Source organism: Coffea eugenioides, chromosome 4 (assembly GCF_003713205.1).
Source record: "Coffea eugenioides isolate CCC68of chromosome 4, Ceug_1.0, whole genome shotgun sequence".
Lineage (NCBI taxonomy): Eukaryota > Viridiplantae > Streptophyta > Magnoliopsida > Gentianales > Rubiaceae > Coffea > Coffea eugenioides.
Genome location: NC_040038.1, coordinates 12,552,591 through 12,564,583, shown reverse-complemented (window position 1 = coordinate 12,564,583; position 11,993 = coordinate 12,552,591). Strand labels below are relative to the sequence as shown.

The following is an 11,993-nucleotide window of genomic DNA, read 5'->3' as shown; positions in this document are numbered from 1 at the left end:
GATGTATCCATATAAGCTCAAAAGTGGATTGTGCCACAAATCAGTATTCAAACTCTGCACTAGAGCGAGATACTACATTTTGTTTCTTACTCTTCCATGATACCAAATTACTTCCAACGAAAACATAATATCCAATTGTAGATTTTCGATCAATTTTAGAACCTGTCCAATCTGCATCTGAGAAGCATTCAACATGAGAATGACCATGATTACCATATAGTATACCAAGTCCTGGAGCTCTTTTAAGGTAACATAAGATTTGCTCTAAAACTGCCCAATGGATGGTTCTTGGTAAGAACATAAATTGACTCGCAATACTAATCGGATATGTAATGTCCAAACAAGTTACAATAAGATAATTCAACTTCTCCACTAATCTCCGGTACATTTCAGGATTTGAGAATAACTCCTCATCATCTGCTGTAAGTTACATATTGGGGATCATTGGTGCACTACATGACTTAATACCTAACTTTCCTGTTGCTTTTAAAAGCTCAAAAACATATTTCTTTTGGCATAAGAAGATATCTTGTTTACACCTTATAACCTCAATGCCTGAAAATTATTTTAACATACCCAAATTCTTTGTCTGGAAACGTGATTGAAGAAAATTTTTAAGAGTTGCAATACCTGCATTGTTACTACTAGTAATAACAATATCATCAACATAAACAACTAATAAGATAATACCAATTTCAGATTGTTGATAAAAGACAGAATGATCAGAATTACACTTCTTCATACCAAACTCTTGAACCACCTCATCGAATCTTCCAAACCAAGTATAAGGACTTTGTTTTAAGCCATATAATGACTTTCGGAGTCTACAACCCTTACCAGACTCCCCCTGAGTAACAAATCTAGGTGGTTGTTCCATATAAATTTGGTATTGCAAATCTCCAAGAAGGAATACATTCTTAATATCTAACTAGTACAAAGGCCAATTATTAGTAGCAGTTAGGAAAATAAATAATCGAACAGAGGTGGGTTTTGCTACAGGAGAAAACGTATCTAAATAATCCACCCCATATATCTAAGCATACCCTTTTGCAACAAGATGAGCTTTGAGGCGAGCAATAGAACCATCATGATTGACTTTTATAACAAACACCCATTTACAACCAATAGGTTTCTTACCTGTTGGTAGATGAACCAAGTCCCATGTACCATTATTGTCCAGAATTATCATTTCTTTCTCTATAGCAGCCCGCCAATCAGGATGTTCCAAAACCTCAGATAAATGTTGAGAAAGAGATCTTGAATCTAAAGAAGCAGTAAAACAACACAAGGAGGGAGACAAATAGTCATATGAAGCAAATGATGAAATTGGATAAGTGCACTGTCTTTTATCTTTTCTTAAAGCAATAGGTAAATCAAGACTGGAATCTGGAGATTGAAGAAGCGGTGGATCAAGACTTGGATTTGTAGACGGAGAAGATGGTGGAGGATGTGAGTTTATGTGTTGAGAACGACGAAAATACACTTGAGTGATTGGTGGTCTTGTAGGAACAGTTGTTGTAACAGTGTAGACTAGAATATCATCTTCCCCCTTACTACTGTAGACATTAGACTCAACAAAAAATGGACGTGTATCAAAAAATATAACATCAGCAGAGACTAAATAACGATCTAAAATTGGAGAATAACATCTATACCTTTTTTGAAGACGTGAATAACCCAAAAATACACACTTGAGAGATTTGGAATCTAATTTAGACACTTGAGGATGGGTATCACGAACAAAATAAGTACACCCAAATATACGTGGCTCAATGGGGAATAAAGATTGGATTGGAAACAAAATTGAATAAGAAATCTCACCAGCAAGCATAAAAGATGTCATGTGATTAATTAAGAAATAGGCTGTTGAAACAACATTTGCCCAAAATTACTTAGGAACCTTTATGTGAAGTAGGAGGCTCTAGCAACTTCTAATAAATGCTTATTTTTTCTTTCAAAAACACCATTTTATGGTGGTGTGTCAGGACATGAAGATTGGTGAAGGATTCCATTTTCTGACATATACGAATTAAAGGGTTTAAAAAAGTACTCTTTTGTATTATCACTTCGCAAAATACATACAGACATATTGAATTGTATTTTTACTTCAGTACAAAAAGAACAAAAGATACTAAGTAAATCCGAACGACTGCTCATTAAATATAACCAAATAACACGAGAGTAGTCATCAATAAAGGTGATAAAATATTTAAAATCAGATTTAAATACTATTGGACAAGAGCCCCATATATCAGAGTGCACTAATTCAAAGAGGGATGTAACCCATTTATTGATTCTAAGCAAGTAAGGCAAATAATGATGTTTGGCAAATTAGCATGACTCATAATTTAAATTGGATAAATTCTGAAAATTTGGGCACAACTTCTTCAAGGTGGGTAGAGATGGATGACCCAAACGACAGTGAATTTCAAGTGGAGTCAAGGTGGAGGAACATGCAATAGGTTTCGGTACTTTTATTAAATGGGTTTCAAGTGTATACAGGCCTCCAGACTCACGCCTTTTACCAATAATCTTTCCCGTCATAAAATTCTGAAAAACACAATATTTAGGAAAGAATGAGACAGAGCACTTGAGAGCTTTTATAATTTTACTGACTGAGAGTAGATTAAAAGAAAAATTAGGTAAGCACGAGATTGAATATAAGGGGATAGATGACATAGGAATTGCTATACCAGAACCCACAACTGAAGCACATGACCCATCAACCAAAGTAACATTTGGATAATCTTTGTTAGGATTAAAAGAGGAGAGGATACCTTTATTACCGGTCAAATGATCTATTGTACCTAAATCGATGATCTATTTGTTAAAAGATGATACAAGACATGTAATAGGTTTACCTGAATGATCAATAGAAGGAGAATTGGTACTAGAAGATGGGTTAGCAGATTTTTGTGAGGCCTAAAATTCAGTAAAGCGGGCAAACTCATCAGTGGAGATGAGTATGGATTTGTCAGAAGACACATAATTGTTTTCCTAAATTGCGAAATTTGTAAACGGGAGATGCTATTGAGGTCTACCATGAAGGTCCCAACACGTACGTATGGTATGGCCTGATTTCTTACAGTGATAATAGACTCGTTGATTTGAGTTGTATTGTTCATGACCAGCAATCCAACTAGTCCCATTTTTACCACTGTTTCTACTATTATTTTCTTGACCAACTCCACTTCGACTCACAAGAGCACTAGTAACATTAAAAATAGATAAAGATCTCTCGATTCTCAACACTCATGTAAAAGTGTCATGGAGGGAAACAATATCTGGGTTAGAGAGAATTTGTGTTCGAACAACATCAAAGTCAATTGGTAATCCTGCAAGAAAACTCATTAGAGCCATTTGTTCTCATTGAAAGAGTTTTTACATCAGTACTAAAAAGGAGAGAATTCAATTCCTCATATACTCGTTTAAAATCCATAAAATATCCTGTAAGGGATTTCTGCTGTTTTTACGGACGGTAAAATTCCTTGTAAATATCATATATATGATTTAAATTACCCTTACCAGAATACAAGAAAGCCAAATAATCCATAAGATCTTTAACAAATTCACGATGATTGATGAGACTGGCTATCTCATTATCAATAGAGTTTCAGATCTGCAAAAATAGTTTTGCATCTTCCCTTAACCAAACCTTCTTTTCTTCCCCATCAATGGGTGGGTTATCAGTGAGATCTATCGATGCTGCGCAGATATATCTGAATAGTTTTACTCCAATCCAAAAAAAAAAAATTCACTCAATTTGTATTCAGTAATTTTTGATGTTGTAGAAATAATATAAAAAATTACTGTTTTTATTTCTTTCCTACTACCTTTCATATCTGTTATTATAATTCATACAAGAAAAAACTAAAAGTGACTCAATAAGGTTGCGTTAAAAGACAAACTAATAACAAAGCCTAAAACTCTGATACCATGTAAGCTAAGAAAAAGAGAGAGAAAATACTCTTCTTCATATTCTTTTGGACTACACAATGTACAAATATATACACAAGTGTAACATAATTTAGATCCTAAAACCATACTAAACTAAATCAATATATTACCTAATTAACATCTGATATTATAATCAAATCAAATATTTTCTAATATCTACAATATCAAATCAAATAAAATCATATATTTATGATTTCTATAATATCAGATCACATATTTTCAACATATTTTATTTGTTATTTTTTGCTTCGAGTTTTCCTAGACTCTGTCATAATTCTTTGGCACCATATTCAGACTGATAAGGTCTTGAGCAGTCCATTCTTTGGTAATTTTGTCTGGGATTCAAACACTAGATGGATAGTTTAAATCTATCTAGACTTAAAGAAGCTAGCTACATCATTGTTGACCCCTCTGTTATCGATCAAGGTCGACTAGTGAATCATCTCTTTCTAGGCAACTGGGTTGTTTTGTGCTCTCTGATTGTATCTGCAAGGCAAAAGCTTACCTCTCATATGCTGATTCATGGTGATTTCGTTTAAAGGTTCTAGTTTTCTTGAGATTTAGTGCAATTGCCATGGAAAGTGATAGGTCATAATTTGTTGCTAAATTTATAATTATTTTCCCTTGATTTTAGCCAATTATTGTTTTAATTGTCAGATTCTACTCATATTTGGTGTTTTATGTTAATTGTAGGGCATTGGAGTAAAAAGTACTAAAATGGGTGATTTTCTTGGGGTTGGTTGTCAAGCGCAAGTTTTCCAATTCAAAATGGAGTTTACGTGGAGTATTGGTTGAAAATTAGGAAACTGTCACTTTTTATTAGATGTCTTATTAGGAAACAATTGGCATTATTCTTGTAGTTACCTTAGTCAATTAGAATTATAGTATCAGTTGACCAATTAATTAGCAGTCATTAGGTTTCTTCTCATGACTTTTGGAAGAGAGCCGCCACTTGCTTTTGGCTTGTCAGCTGGCCTTTTCATTAGTTTTAGGGAAAAAGACAATTGCAAGCTCCCAACAGATTTTCTTGTAAGCGTGGCTTGTTCTCTACCAATGGAGAACTAATTTCATACTTCTAGTCAAGGGGACAACTGAAGATTTGGTTCAACAATAACTGTGAGATTTAAATTATTTTAATTGCTTCTTTCATTCATTAGTATTTGTATGTTTTCTGCTTTTATTGGCTATAACTATTGTGTATGATTGAATAGTTACGCAATATTTAATTATTCACGTAGTCCATTCGCTAATTGGGGGTAGTTGAATCCGTAATTGTTCGATTACTCTCATTCCAGTAGCAACTGACATAATTAGGTTTATGTTAGGTAAACGTATAATCTAATTTAAATAAACCCTCGTAGCATGTTTATTGATTAGAGTAGGGTTTCTTTAGTTTCTAATGCAATTGAAAAATTAAATCCTATAGTCATACCTAGGGTTATTCCTAAATTAGAGAAATGGTCAATGATCGTACATTGACTATCGAGACAGTAAGGAGAGACTGACTGTCAGATCGTATCGACAGTTAAAAACCTACTTATTAATGAATGTTGGAATTATATTTGAATCAATGATCAGTTGCATAAACCATCTCTGAAGTGTATCCTTGGCTAAAGTTTTCCCTATTATTCCTCTCTATTAATTATTTTTCGCAGTTGATTAATTTAGTTAACAATTCATTAGTATTAATTCTCAAACCCCCCCGTTTCGTCTTGACTTGAAAAGAAACGAATTTATCCCTAGTCACTGAGGAGATGACCTTGCTTGTGCCACTATCTACGAGTTAATAATTTTCTGTCAGCTAATTAATTCTGGTATATCGGATTAAGTAAACTTTTCTGAGTCAGGGTGAATCAAGTAACCCATTGCACATCCAGAGTCCCTGCTCCAGTACTTGGAATTGATTGTTGACTGTTTTTTGTGATAGTTAAGCTTTTATTATTGCACAGACTCGGCACCTGTCAGAAAGTGTTATGAGATGGTAAGTTTGTCCATGGATCAGTTGTCAAAAGTTTACATGCAGCATTAGAGTAGGAATCCAAGCTGTGCAGAATCAATTGTAGAAAATTGTTTAACGAGTGGGCTTAGATCTTCCCCTGGTGCATAATAAATTATATTTGATATTATTAATAAAAGATTTAAAGATGCAAAGCTAGCAGGTGTCCCCAGTTTCGACATATTCTTTTTAGCCCTTTGAAAATTTTGAAGATTTTCATTGAAAGTTTTTCTTTTATCCCCTAAAATTTTGATAAAGTTCTATTGTACCCTCTATAATGTATTTGAGTTTACTATTAGTTAATTGATTTATAAAATTCAACTTCTTATTAATTGTTTTAGCATTACATACTGACTTGTTCAGATTTAATCTATTATGTCAAGAAAAATTTCTTAAAAGTTAAATTGTGTATACCTTTCAATTAATTATTGCATTCAAGTTCATTTTTGCTCTACTAAATTTCGTGTTTAAGTACTTAGTTTTACATACGTACAATCTTTTAAATATAAAATCTAAACTAATAAAATTGCATATTTTTACAAAGTTCTCTATGTAAACATATAAAAACCAAGATTTAGATTCAATTAACAATGTTATTTGTGTACTTCCAATATGAACTAAAAAAAAAAGTCATTGTTTTTTCAAAATTTGATACTATGAAATAACTAGTTATATTTTTTCCCCTAAGTGTTCAACAATGAGAAAATAGAGAATCGAGTAGTTATGTTAATAAGTACATTCACTTACATATTGATATAATAATGACTATATAGCTTGATTATTATGTTTCATACACTCAAATTTACTATTGATTTTTTAAAATAATCTAGTGAGAAAAAATATAAATTTAATTAAAAGCTTTTCACTTTGAGTTACTACTAGACATAATGGTGTCAAAATAAAACCATAATTCTAAAAATACACTAGTAAACTAATAATTTTCTACACATATAAGTTCAGCCCCAAGTAAAAATCCTGACTCCACCACTATTTAATGGAAAAAAATACAAGTTAGTATATCATCTAGAACATAAAGTGTATGAAAAACAAAAATCTTTCCAATAAGTTATTTGAAAAGCAGGCTAGACCACACATTGCCTTCATCATTTATCTCCTAATGTCAAATTAGTCAATGCAATTGCAATTGTGGCTGCAAAAAGAATGGTGTCTAGTGGTAAACTTGTGAATACTGAGTACCTTGCTCTTTGTATAGCTGAAGTTTGTTTGAGTTTTTTTTTTCCAAAACAATACTCTTTTCAAAAAATTTCCCAAATGATTCAATCCCAAGTTTTATCCCCACAATGATGCTTTTCTGAGTTTATTTCCAAAATAATTCTGTTTTGAAAAAATATACACAAATTGATCAAGTTTCACATTTTATTGCTTTTTTAAATTTTTTATTTGCTACAGTGGAGAAAAGGAAGCAACTCTACTTTCTCTCTCATTTCTTTTCAATTGCCCTCTGCATCTTCTTTTTTTTTCTGTTTTTCTTTTCTTATCTTTTCTTCACAGCATCTCAATCTTCAGAACAATATGTCTCGTAATGTTTGAGTAGTTGAAGATCTTGTTTTTGTACACACAATGTCACGTTAGCCAAAGGTTATTCTCCATTCTTTTTTGATTGATCATGCATGTGTTTGATGTAATATGGAGAAGGAAAATAATAAGAAATTTTAAACATAGATGATGTTCAATACCAATATTTAAGCATTTAATTTTCATTCCATAATAATTTCTTAATAATCTAATTGTATCAGTTGAGCAATTAAGAAAATTCTTATATATTTGAATGCATTTTGGCTAAAAACACTATTAGCACTGTATATCTTGGACATTTTTAGTATGTTGATTGCATTTTGTAATAGTACTTATTGAAATCCAGCTCAAACACTCAATTCAGTGTGTTGATTTTTAAAATTTAATTGTGCAAATTTTTTAAAAAGTGAGAATATACAAAAATCCCGAATAACCACTTGTCAGAGTTTGTTGAAATTTCTTTTTTGGAGTTGGAAAGAAAATATGTGCATCAAGGCAAAATTAATTTTTTTAGAGCTTTTTTCTTGTTATTATTTTTTTATTTTTGCTTTCAGTCAAAAACTTTGTATTTTGACTAAATATATAATGACTACTTTTGAGTTGGATGTAAGCAACATATTTGAGTTGGATGTAAGCCACATATTGGATAGATTCAAAGAATTTGCTAAGATTGATGATAACAAGGTTGATAATGGTAGAAAAAAAAAGTTTGATAGTGTTAGAATTTAAGTTTTAAATAAATTATATTGGAATAATAAAAGCTATGCTTTTTTTTTACCCTTTCTATAAACTAAAGAATAAATTTTATATTCATTGATAGTGTATATACTATCACTATTGGATACATGATATGTATATAAAAGTTGAATTTTAAATTCAAATTTTGCATAGTTATTATTCATCTAACGCCAACAATTTATACACTATTAGTGTAGAAAAGATAAATCCTAAAATAAGATACACATTTTTAGAATAAGTTTATAAATTTACTTCTCAGAATGACTAGATTGAACTTTCTTTTTCCTGTGATCTAGTGGGAAACTGGATAACCATATGGCCGAAAAAAATCATTGTGGGGATAAAATTTGGGAATATTTTTTTAAAGAGTATTGCTTTGGAAAATAAAAACTCAAGTTTGTTTTCCTTTTTCTGGTTTTTTATTATTTTTATGCAACCTCAATTCTCTGAATTGAAACAATAATTGAAAACACAATTAATGAGTAAATCAAACTCATAATTAGGTTGCTAGCACTGTTTACTTCAAAAAAAGCACAATTTGATGCTATTTGAATAGGAAAAATCGTTCAAAGCGTCCCTTATATTTTGCAAAATGACTTTTTTCATCCCTCACCTTTAAAAGTGTAACTTTACGTCCTTACAAATTCACAACGTTCAAGTTCGGTCCCTAATAAAATAGCATTCAAACTTTTGACAATTTTGGAAACTCCTTATCCAAAACCCCTTCTGCCATACATATAGATATAGATATACAGTCCCATGAGAAGTATCATTGGCCCTACTGCTGCTAAGTCCAAATAAACCTCCTCCGATGGGAGAATTCCCATGAGAAGTATCACTGCCCCTACTGCCACTGAGTCCAAATAAACCTTCTCCGAGGGGAGAAACCGTAGATAAACCTCCCACAAGTGAGAGATTTAATTGACCACATACATTTTCGATCACATCACCAATTGGTGTTCTGAACGACACTCCAATACCCACAGTACCACTTTTGTCATCACGGGCAGCATCAAATTCCATAGAAGTAAAGTTTCGAGCCAAATATCGCAGATGCATAATAATGAGTTGATAGAGCAATTGTTGGGCACCATTTGCGATGTTATTTGGTCATAATTTTGGTTACTTACTGTGCTAAGTATTGAGATTTTGCTCATATTTGATATTTGTGTAAATTACAGGTGGTTAGTATTAAAAGTGGTATCTTGGGGAGAATTTCTAAAAGACTTTTCATCTCAGGGCGTGCCCACGCTAGAAACTGTAGAAGGATACCCAAAAGCCAGACCCGCAGGATTGGTAGCAGCAGGACTAATTCGGAAATCAGGTTCACGTGAACCGCGGAGATGCATGGGATTAAAACCCCTAGACAAAGTCTTGCTCCTGGACGTTTTCTTTGCATCTGCTGGCGGCGGCTACCTTGAAGATATAAAAAAGGAAAAGCCAGATTCACGTGATATGAATTAGATTAGCTTTTAGTTTTCTTTGGGTCAGACGTTTTCTTTTCTTTTCAGCAGCCAATAGAGGAAAGGCCAGAATCATGCGGGCTTAGTAGATTAGCTTTGTTTCTTCCTGGAGAACAATTGATGCTTCGCCCTTGCTTTTGCTTTTGTACGAATTTCGTAAGACTTTTGCTTGATTCTTTTTCTTCTCCGGACAGACACGAAGCAAGAAAAGAGACTTAAAGATTTTTCCTTTTGCTTTCTGCGTTATTTCACTTTTCCCAATTCTTCGGCAATTGTTATCAATCAAATCAAGCGAGAGTGACACGATGAGGAGCGGCTAGGTTTTCCCTCTACCCAAAGGTCGATATGAGGGCGCGGTCCATAACATCTGTGAGATCTAATCGAATTTTCATTATTTCTTAATTGTTCATGGGTATTTTATTAATTGAGTATCAACGGTCGGATATTTAATTTAATATAATAGCCTACTGCCACGTTAACTGAATTGAATCCGTAATTGTTCGTTTAGTTGACACTTAGTGACAACCACCATAATTGGATTTATGTTGCGAAAACGTAAGATCTAATTTAAATAAACCCTCTTAGCGTGTTTATTGGTTAGGGTTGGATTCTTCTAACTTTAATGCAACTGGATAATTAAATTCCTACGGTCGTACCTAAGGTTATTTTCTGGTTAGAGAAGTAGTCAATGGTCGCAGCTTGACTGTCGAAAAAGTAAGGAAGAACTGGTTGTCAGAACTTGTTGATAGCTATAACCAACCTAGTGACGGATGAATGGAATATTTTTGCATCTATGATCATTTATTTGAACCTTGCCTGAAAAGTTGATCCTTTAGGTAGAATTTTCCTAATTGATATTTTTAATAAATTGTACTAGTGGAGTTATCTTTTGAATTTTATTTATTTCATTTTCATTTTCATCCTATTAATTATCCCCCAATTTTATTCTGTTGACTTGGAAAGAAACAACTTCCTACCCGTTTCCTGTGAAATCGACCATACTTGCCATTGTATGCAAATTTAATATTTTTATAGATAATTTCGGTATATCGGATCAAGCAAACTCTTCGGGAACAGGATGAATCAAGTAACTCATTGCACACCTAGGGTCCCTGCTCCAGTATTCGGATTTATTCTATAATTAATTGTGGTAGTAACTAGGACCTTTTAGTAATTATTATTGCACAGATTCGATACCTGTCAATTTTTAGCGTCGTTGTCGAGACACGGTGTTTTGGTTAATTTTGTTTCTTTCTAAGTTGTTCTTTTCGGATTTGTCTGGCATTTTTCTAGTTTATACTCCATTCTTCTCGTACAGGCGAATTGATTTTTTACCCGGAAGTAGAGAAGACTGCGCGCCGAGCTAGGAAAGAGACTAGGCAGCTCAGAGAGGAACAATTTAGCACTGCATCTCAGGGACTGGATCCTTAGATTGAATCAACGGATTCGAGTGGTGAAAATTCAAGTGACACAGGTCAAGAGGACATCCTTATGGAGAATGCAAGAATACTAAGGGAGTTAGCTGCTTCGGAATTGTCCCAACATCCTTTATGCATCATATTTTCAACTTTAGCTGAGAATACCTTCTTCGAACTGAAGTCAGGATTAATTCATCTATTACCCACGTTTCATGGCCTCTCGGGTGAGGAATCCCATAAACACATACAGGAGTTCGATGTGGTATGTTCTAGTATGAACCATCCAGGGATTACTGAAGAACAGATCAAACTTAGAGCATTCCTTTTCTCCCTCAAGGATGCAGCGAAGAATTAGTTATACTACCTACAGGTACCTACCTGTAGGTAGTATCACAACATGGGCCCAACTGAGGAAAATTTTTTTGAAAAAATTCTTTCCTGCATCCCGGGTTGCGAGTTTGAGAAAAGAGATATGCAGCATTAAGCAGTATCCCGGGGAGTCCCTATATGATTATTGGAAAAGGTTCAATAAGTTGTGCACTAGATGCCCACAGCATCAAATTAGTGAACAACTATTGATCCAATACTTCTATAAGGGATTTCAGTCATCTGACAGAAGTATCATTGATGCTGCGAGTGGTTGAGTATTGGCGAACAAGACACCTAAAGAAGCATGGTTGCTTATTGAAGCAATGGCAGAGAACTCTCAATAGTTTGGCTTCCGTGAGAGTAACTGTACCCGTAGGATCAATGAGGTGGAAACGACATCCATTCAGCAACAGCTGTCGGAGCTAACATCTTTTGTTCGGCAATTAGCTGTGGGGAACGTGCACCAAGCAAAGATCTGTGAAATCTGCACAAACGTGGGCCACCCCACTGACTCAT

At 33.6% G+C, this 11,993-nt stretch overlaps 1 non-coding gene across 1 annotated transcript; it reads right to left on the bottom strand.

Moving 5' to 3' along the window:
* Positions 1-11,563: 11,563 nt before the first annotated feature.
* LOC113769719 lies at positions 11,564-11,670 on the bottom strand. The gene has a single exon (XR_003468265.1). It is a non-coding gene; the product is annotated as a small nucleolar RNA R71 (small nucleolar RNA).
* Positions 11,671-11,993: the final 323 nt, after the last annotated feature.